This window comes from Acinonyx jubatus, chromosome D2, assembly GCF_027475565.1.
Source record: "Acinonyx jubatus isolate Ajub_Pintada_27869175 chromosome D2, VMU_Ajub_asm_v1.0, whole genome shotgun sequence".
Lineage (NCBI taxonomy): Eukaryota > Metazoa > Chordata > Mammalia > Carnivora > Felidae > Acinonyx > Acinonyx jubatus.
Window position 1 is genome coordinate 37,413,181 of NC_069393.1, and position 9,761 is coordinate 37,422,941.

The following is a 9,761-nucleotide window of genomic DNA, read 5'->3' on the forward strand; positions in this document are numbered from 1 at the left end:
CACATCCTCCTCCGTCAGCCACTTCCCGCAGACCCGCAGCACTCCAGGCAGGCGGGAACAGACGTTCTGAAAGCCTTGGCTTCTCTTTTTGAGAATTTTCATCAGCACAAAACAATAAACAGAGCTCAGGGGGCCCTTGATGTCTCAGGGATGCATTTTAATTATGGTTCCTTTCCGAGAAGACAGACTGGCCCTGCTTCCTGGTAGACACCCACACTCATACGAGCAGAGCTGAACTTGGGGTCTTGGGGCCAGAGCATCCCAGAGTGTGATTGATCAGTTTGCAATTAACACTTCATTAGAGGGACACCCTTTGTCCACAGAAGCAAAGCTAGTTCCCAGAGCCCAGAGAGGGACTCCTCTGACGACAAGGATCAACATTTCCCACCCATTTACAGAGTGATCTTTCTAGAACCCACTTTTGAGCACACCACTCCTTGTTCAAAACTCTTTTTACACCTCCCTGCCTTCAGGACCGAGCTCAGACTCCTCAGCCTGAATCACAAGCACTGGCCACAGTCTGGCCTCTGCCTGCTCCCCTGCTGCTTCCCATCCCCTCGCCTCCAGCCCTGCTGTCTTTCATTTCTGCTGCACTCAGATTCAACTATTTGTAGTCGGTGAATGATTGATGCCGTCTTTTACCTCTTGTCTGCCTCGAATGCCCTCCTCTTCCTAAATAGCATCTATTTCTGCTTCAGAATTAACCCTCACCCCCCACCATCACCTGGGCCATCTTCCATTAACCACCCCCAAGCTGAATTACATTCTCCCTTTCTTCCTTCTGCAGCCGGGAGATGACGTGCCTTGACTCTGGGCTGCTTCCTGGACGTTCCAGGCTGTGCTCCCACTTTGGGTGGGTGTCCTCACCCGTATTCAGGAGAGCTGGCTTGTGAAGCTTAGTCACATGGAATGTCGCCAGGGGAGGGAGGACAGGCTTCTGCAACTCAGGTGACACAGGATGTGCCTTCTGTCCTGCATCACCGTGGTCCATGGGAACGCATGGCGATAGCTCCTGAAACCCTTGCTGAGAAACAGAGGTGGTCAGGCCAATAGGAGACTCTGCCCTTTGTCAGCACAGGACCCCCGGGTTTGGCTGATGCTTGGCTGCCTCTTCAGTGGCTAAGGCTCCTTACTGCTCACGCCTCTGGACAGCTGGAGGAGAGAACTCAAGGGACAGCAAGGGCTGTGAGCAGACGTGGCATCCAATCCCAACGCCACGGCGAGGAGTGTGCTTTTCAGCCAGTAACCTGCACTCGTGGAGCGTCAGTGGCTGACTGGTCAGGCGGAGACAGCATCCCAGTGGGCTGGTGTGAGGGCCACACGAGATAACTCCTGGAAGACATAATGCAGCCTTAACTCCGTCCTTCCTCTCTCCCTCCCGGCATTCAAAAATGTGCTAAATGCCAACCGCATGCTGGGCCCCACGAGGAAGAAGCATGAGGAAGACACAGCCTGCCCTCAAGAGCTCACAGTCTAGTGTAAGAAGTGGCACACGGGCATGAAACCTTCGGATTCAAAGTGATGAGTGACCCGTCCTACAGGGAGGTGCGGGCCACGCCTTTGGGAGATTTTTCTGGGGAGCGGGCTTGCAGAAAGCTTCAAACCCGAGGGGATCTGGGTCTTGAAGGGCTGTTGCAGGCTTGGGGGCAGGGTGCCAGGATCCCGCCCCCTCGCCGTGAACCGGAACCCTGTTCTGGAGAGATGAACATTCAGCCGCCAGGGCTGCTGGGCGGGGGTGGGGTGGGCTGGCAGGAACAGCCAGTAACTCGTGGGGACGACCGCATTCTCCGAGTCCTTTTTGCCAGGATCTGAGGAGGCCTGTTTACACGGGTCCCCCCTGCGGTCTCTGCTGCTTAATATGCCTTTTGAAAATGATGCTCAGTGGGATGTGTGCACATTTGTAATTACAAAGACGGGGCTGGTTTTTCACGATCTGTGCCTGCTAATTTCTCAGTCGCGGGAAGGGCAATAGCAAAAAGTCCAAAATACTCCTTGTTGAGTGGGTTCCCTGGTCGCACTGCAGTGCTTCCTATGTACAAAGTGCTTTTATTCCTCCTCGTGAGGGAGGCGGACCCGCTGCTATTAGCCCAGAGGGGAAACCGAGACCCACAGAGGGGAAATGACTTGCCCGAGGCCGCACGATGAGTGAGCAGGGCAGGTGGGGCTGCCCCCGGGGTCTCCTGGCAGCACGTCAGGTGTCCTTTCGTATCAAGCTGTGGCATAGAACAAAGGAGGGCTGAGGCAGGAAATTCCCAGAACCGAGCCTGCTTCCCCTACGAGGTGGGCATCCTGCCACAAGAAATGGCTCATCGGGAGCCACTGGGTGAAAACCCACATTCAGGGAAAGCCTTCCCAGGAACCGAGAGCCAGCCCGAGGCTTCCAGGAGCAGAGCCACACATGGAATGAGGGCGGGCTAAGATTTCAGCCAACCCTTTGAAACTGAGCCTGCGGTTGAAGTCAGGTCAACACATTCACAGGCGTTTTGGGCCCTATCGACGTCTGGGGTGGGAAACCCACCCGAAAGCTGTTGAAATGCAGGGGCCGGCATCGGTCTTGCAGAACAGTGGCTCTTTGAGTGGAAGGTGTTCGAGAATTAAGTTTCCCCAGTGTTCCCAGGACTCAGACTTAAAGCCAAGGGGGGCTGGGGCCCCCAGTGCCTGATGGAGCCACTGATAGGTCCCTGCTGGCTAAAAGTGATGACATTGGCAAGAAACTGATCTTTCTGGGGAGCAGAAACTCAAGAGCACTCAAGTGCAGAACACAAGGCAAGTTGTGTTACCTGCCACAAAGCCCCAGCTTTCATGCCTAGGGGAGGGGAAGCGGACCACTGGTGTTGGGTATCGGGGGTCCCCGACCAGCCCCGACCCTGAAGGAGGAGTCCGCTGTAGTGAGACCTCTTATCTTGTCTTGTACCCTCCTTCCTCACACAGGAGCAGGACACGCTCAGGCCAGAGGCAAAGACCATGCGATCCACTTTCTCCCTCTGCTTCAAGGACAGGAAGCTGCGCCCCGGCAGCATCAGGACACTTGTCTCTGGGCGAGAGAGCATCAGACATGGGACTCAGAACCAGGTCTCCAGATTCCCCACCGTTCATCTGGGCCGGGAAGAGAAAGAGAAATCGAAGCCCCCAGCCCTTTGTCACACCATGTCGCACCCAGGCCACGGCCACAGCCACAGCACACCTACATCTGGTCTCCTTCACACTCCTTTTGTGAGCCCACTGAGCGCTGTTCCCGGCCGTCAACTGATGCTCGCACGCAAGTGTCTGGCTAGAGCTGCGGGCGATGTTTGTTTAAAAGGTAGGACAGGGGCGCCTGGGTGGCGCAGTCGGTTAAGTGTCCGACTTCAGCCAGGTCACGATCTCGCGGTCCATGAGTTCAAGCCCCGCGTCAGGCTCTGGGCTGATGGCTCAGAGCCTGGAGCCTGTTTCCGATTCTGTGTCTCCCTCTCTCTCTGCCCCTCTCCCACTCATGCTCTGTCTCTCTCTGTCCCAAAAATAAATAAAAAAAAAAAATAAAATAAAAGCTAGGACAGCACGTGAGAAGCAGACCCTGCTCAGCGTGGCTCCCTTCACGCAAGTCAGCCACACGTTCTCCCTGCTAGTCGATGCCTGCTTGGTTCTGGAGACCGAGGGCTTTTGGTGTGAACGTCAGGTGAGCGCTGCCCTGGGACAGTCCTGGGGGACAGCTGCTGACCTGCCTCTGAAAGTCAGGTCAGGTCCCTCAGGGCTGGCATGAATACAAGAAGTGGCAATCTTGAGGCAGGTGGATTCTTGAGTTGGATTAGGATGGGCACGGAGTTGCAGAGCCCAGTCTAAGCTGGAACATCCTCTTCTGGCTTCAAAACCTTATGTGTGGCAAGTCTTGGTCATGATTGAGTGACCCAGGCTGCTGGAAATGCCACATCATTTTTCTAGTAACTGTGTTCTTTCTGTAGGACGGTCACTCTGAGGGTAGGGGTTTCTGGGAGGGGGCATGTAAAGTCTCTGTGGTATAAAGAAGCCTTTCTTCTGACGTGCGACTCGAAAAATGATCCCCCGTTGGGGAACGCCATGACACTTCATGTGTAACATATACAAACGTCCCCTGGCAACTGTAGTCTGGGGGAACCCGATATGGCCTGAGCCCTAGGTGTGCAGAGAGATGGTAAGACTAGCAATATGTTGACCTCTTTCCAAGCCTCCTCCAGTTAAGAAAGGACTTAGGGACAAAAATGAAATAATAAAGTTGGAATCATTGAATACCAGCTCTAAGAACTTTAGTTTTCTCAGCTGTGACATGAGACTTGAGTGAGCATATCCTTAGTAACCTAGTGAGGTCTTACCCACAGAGGTAATATCAAAGCCCAACCCTTTGGCCCTCAGTCAAATGCCCACAAAGAATCCTGGGGAAGTGATTCTTGAGAATGAAATGTCTTTGTATTCTTGTGGGATGGTCATGACTCGGGAAAGGTATCACAGAATTAGTCACATAAGTAAAACATGAAACTTTCATTTTCTTGGATCTGTTTTGTTGCTACTGCACCAATTGGAGACAATTGCCCCAGATGCAATCCCTTTGAGTAAATGTCTTCCCCAGCGATCAGGGTACAGGCGTTTTCTAAAGGTTGCAAAGGGCCTTAGAATCATGGGGAGTCAGTACTTGGGAGTGCCCACAAGACCACCTAGTCAAGTCTTGCCATTTTGTTACAGGGGTTTGAGGCCCAGAGTGAAAAAGAGACTTAAGCACTTGATCTGTGTCCATTAGATTCTCCTCTACAGAAAGGAGACAAGGAGTGGAGAGAAGAGTTTCCAGCTATCACAGGCACTGGGGTTTGAAGGTCACACAGCCTTGAGAACATGGGAGGCAGGTTTTGTTTGTTTGTTCACATTTGCTGGGATGAGTAAGCTGTTGAACACATCAGTCTTCAGAGAGTGGGGAGTGGAACCATTGAGCAGGGAGGGCTTTTCCTGCCCTGGCTTCCCTGCAACCCTTGAAACGCTACTTTAGTGGAATGAACTAAGTTGGTTCATTGACATGCAGAAGAGCTGTGGCCAGAACAAGAGGTATTGGGTGTGCAGAGGAACTGGACTAAGTGACCTCCAAGGGCCCTTCAGCTGGAGGCACTCTGATGTCAGGAGTCTTGGGTTTCAGGGCTACTGGAGCTCCACTGAGATTGTGGGTGGTCTCTGGGAAAGAGTCCCTGAGCTCCTTGGGGCTCATAATATGGTCCACAGACAAATAGCATCAACATCACCAGGGAGCTTGCTGGAGACGTGGAACCTTGGCCCCACCCAGTCCTCCTGAATCAGAATCTACATGGTCACAGCTCCCTGGTGATTCCTATGTGCATTAAGTTTGAGAAGCAGTGGTTTAGGAAATAGTCTTTTAAAAGAATAAAGGATGTCATGGAGAAAAGACCTTGAGCAGAGCCCTGAGGGTGGGGTGGTAATCCCATCTCCAGAACAAACTCACCCCGTGGCTTTGGGAAAACCACGGCCATGCTCAGAACGGCAGCTCTCTCATCTGAAAACGAGGGGGTTGGACTGGATGATCTTTTTTCTCTAGCCTCGCAGGCATCTCTGATATGAGATGGGAGGGGGAGCCCCACTCAGCTGAAGATCAGAGAGTTTCTTGCTGTGTAAAACACTCCCTAATCAGCCTTATGTCAAGTCCCCCGCCCCCCGACTAACCACAGTGACAAGTCCCAAGAGTGCACCTTGTCAGGCTGTGAATAAAGTTCAGGCAGCTTGGTTAATTACCCTGACACTGACTAGAGTTAGCTACCCAGCAGCCCGGGAACTTGTCTTAATGATTATAGGAACGTACACGCCATGCCTTCCGGCACCGCCACCACCTCTGCAGCCTTTGTTTCAGAGCCTCGGATTCCAGCAGAAGGTCCCCAAGGCATCAGGAGTCCAGGTAAGTCCCCCTTGCCCATTGCACACGAGTGTGAGGTCATTTTCCAGATGCGTCATTAGCGAAGCCTTGTAACCATAACAGACAACTCGGTTTCTTTCTCTCATGCCTCTGCTTGGAACCTGTTCCAAGTTCTCCACTGCTGACAAGAGAGAGCTGTGCTGGATGTGCTCCTCATAATTCTCCAGTCACGTCCCCATTAATGTCTACGTCAAACCCTCTGCCCTGACCCCAGAGGGCTATACTTGGTTCCCTGTAGCTTCTTGTTTCTATCAACAGATGAAAACATGTACTTTCTTCTCTTTGCACACGCTGCTTCTGCTCAAAACACTCTTCTCTGCTCTTGACTGTAATCCTTACTCATCCTTCAGATTTTACTGTCTATATCGTCTCCCCCCAGAAAGATACAGTGTCCCCCACGTTTATGTCCCCATATATCATGTCCCCATGTTCCGGCTGAGTGCCCACATTTCTGTAGAGTCCTGTGCTACGTCAGGTATATGAGCTATCACACGGAATTTGAAGAGTTTCCTCACAACACAGTGAACTCTGGGTTGTCTGAGACCATGCCTGGCATACTAAACATCTAAGCTCCATGAGGACAGGGACCGTTTTCTGTATCGCCGATAGCTGTATTAAGAGCGTCTTGTACATCGCCTGACACACAACAGATCCTCAGTAAATGCCCTTTGAAGGAATGATGAAATAAATTCCCTGTGCTTAAGATGGTGTCTGATGCGCAATGAATAACCAGTGTTGGTTCAAAGTGGATGCGAGGATGAATGGAGATGTTTTCGTTTTCAACAGTCTGCAGAGTGAAAGCTCATTAGTACAGACTGCTTGATAGCCTGAAGCCAAAAGGTGCCTACAGCTCAAGTTAGCTCTGGAGAGGTGTGACACCAGACGAGGAGGTGAGACTCGTCTCGTGGTTGTGGGACCTGCCGTGATAGGTGCAGAGAGGAACTTCTATCAGAAGATTGCTCTGGATGAATGACCATAGGGAAGTGTGAGGGCCCCACTCTCTCAGCCAGTGTGCACAGCTTTTCTTGTCTGTGGGCTGTCTGAGGGCCTAGAAGGCTGCTCCCAAGCCCAGCCTTGTATCTGGATCAAGAGATAGAGGCAAAGAAGGGTTCTCTCAACAGGCCCTTTAGAGAGGAGAAGACATTTTCAATTTTTACAGCCAGCAAATAATATGTAACTGAGATCGGAACCCACCACCTTATGGGCCTTAAACCTGGGTGTTTTCTGAGCATCATGCTCTGAAAAAAGCTGGGGACTTTTTTTTTTTTTTAAGCAAAGCCTATTTAAAAATATCCATTTCTTTACTTGTGGTGGCAGCAGTGGGATAAAAGTCCAATGTCCACATGTGAAAGTAACTGGGGGGAAATCGAGGCATTGCCGAAAGGCTCTCCTTTTTTCTAAGCCACTTTGGTCTAGGGTGCTCAGCTGTTCTCTCAAGGTCCAGGGTTGGAGAAGAAGGGTTCTACTTTATTTACTTTTAAAAGAAGATGTCTCAGTGCACCTGGATGGCTCAGTCGGTTAAGTGTCTGACTTCAGCTCAGATTGTGATCTCACAGCTTGTGAGTTCGAGCCCCTCATTGGGCTCTCTGCTGTCAGCACAGAGCCTGCTTCAGATCTTACGTCTTTCCTTCTCTCCTCCCGTTCCCCGCTCATGCTCTCTCTCTCAAAAATAAAAAAAAAAAAAGTAAAAATAAAAAGTAAAAGAAGGTATCCCTCCCTCCCTTCTTTTTCCCAAGCAATCTCTCACCCTAACCGAGTCACTTCCCAGGGAGCTGTGTCGAAAGGTTTCTTCTCACACGGCCCAGAGCACAGAGCTGAAGAAACAGGATGAATGATGGTTAAGAATCCAGATTTGGAAGTCAAACACATGTGGGCTTAAACTCAGCTTTACCACTGATGAGCCATGTGACCTTTCCACGTGACTTAATCTCTGTTTTCTTATCTATACATCGGGAACAACAGTAGTATTAATCACGTGGCAATTTTATGACATAGTGAGATAGGTACAAACAAGGTATTTAGTATGGGATGACAAACCCCATCCACTACTCCAGATTAAGAAGTTCTGAAAACTGAAAGCATTTTTCATAACTCATTTGGCAGCAAAATCTGATCTTACTTGAACTCACTTGGCAACAAAATCTGACTTGAACTCACATAGAATTATTCAGAACTGTTTTTGTGACTCTTCATGTGTTTGGATGCAGAAATATTGATGTGTTTGATTATAGGGTAATACCTCAGTATCCACCAGGAGTGTTAGGTAACACAAGCCACATGCTGTATGCACCATATTACCTTTCTAAAGTCTAGAATGGTTTGATTTCCAAAATACTCATGGCTCCAAAGATGTCCCACAAAGATTGTAGACCGTAGAGTACCTGGCCTTGTTGACTACTCAGTACCTGAGAACTATTGTCATTTCTGCTTCAGGGGGTTTCCCAAGGACACCCAGAGACTTGTTTGCATATGAGACTGTCCTCACGTGTTATTTACTCCACAACCATGACCTTGACCAAAGATATCTCCTTGACGTTCAACTTGAACTTCCTCCCATAGAAATCCATTTCTTTAGATATTTCAAGCTTTTTTGGCCATTGAGAGATCACTTGTAAAGATGAAGGTTGAAAATGCATTGAGTGAGAATTGAGAGTGAGAAGTACTCATAAACGAGGACCAAAGAAAAGCAAGACATAGAGTCATCGAGGAGAACATGTGACCCATGGGGCAATGATACTAGTTCTACACCCAGAGCCAGCTCTGGAAGTTAAGTAGAACTTTGACACATGGGAAGTTTTAGTTGTACACAAAGGGTAGAGGAAGAAATCAGATTCCCAACGTCCCCTTCTTTCTTTATCAAAAGAATGTGGGGAAGTTTGTAATAAAAGACACAGATCTAATCTCCTTAACATGGGATTAAAAGGTCAAATGTTATATACATGAAGCAAGGGAGAAGGGATAAGTTAAAGACGGTTACTCCATTTAAGTCAGAAGTCTAGCTCTGAGTTTCCTGGCAGCAAAGGGAAAAAAGGAAAACATGATGCTTACATATTCTCATAGTGTGTGTTTTGAGTACCCATCACTGCATAACAAGCTGTCTCAAAAGTTAGTGTCTTGAAATAATCATTTTCTTTTGCTCAAGATTTTATGGATTATGGATTTGGAGAGAGCTGGTTGGGCAGCTCATCTCTGGTGTGCAGGAATGATTTCCGAGAATGGCTGCTATAGTCTTATATCTGGTGCATCCCTGCTCTTGGCTTCTCTCCCTGGGCAGCACCTCATCCTCCAGGGCCTCTCCCCGGGGCTTGGATTTCTTACTGCATGATGGTCTTACAATATTTGCACTTTTTACATGGCAACTGGTTTCTCAGAGATAGGAACAGACTCTGTAGGACAAGTTAAGGCCCATGCTCAGAACTGGCACAGCATCAATTCCACCAGATTCTCTCGATCGAAGCAGTTAGAGCGTCTGCCGGCATTCGAGGTGCTGGAGAAATAGACGCCCACTCCTGACTGAGGTGGAGGACAAGGTCACCTTGCAGAAGAGCATGTGGAATGAGGGGTATTGTTGTGATCATCCCTGGAAAATAATCTGCTACAACAGGATAAAAGGAAGCCTATACATTTGTCAGGAGGAATGACATTTTTCTAGCCCTGAACCTGTAAGATGAATTATGTGGCATCTTTTCTAGAGAACAGTCATCGCCCACTGACAATGTCATAAAAGCCAGTTTGAAGAAGATGCAGAAAGAGCTCAGGATTTTATATGCCTCTTCTTTTTTTCTTTTTTCTTTAGTTTTTGTTTATTTAAGTAATCTCTACACCCACTATGGGACTCAAA

The 9,761-nt window shown here is 49.3% G+C and overlaps 1 long non-coding RNA gene across 1 annotated transcript; it reads left to right on the forward strand.

The window, feature by feature from the left end:
* The first annotated feature begins 790 nt into the window (after positions 1-790).
* Positions 791-5,263, forward strand: LOC113600104 (uncharacterized). The gene is made up of 3 exons (XR_003421059.2): positions 791-853; positions 2,932-3,301; positions 3,528-5,263. It is a non-coding gene; the product is annotated as an uncharacterized LOC113600104 (long non-coding RNA).
* The last annotated feature ends 4,498 nt before the right edge of the window (positions 5,264-9,761 follow it).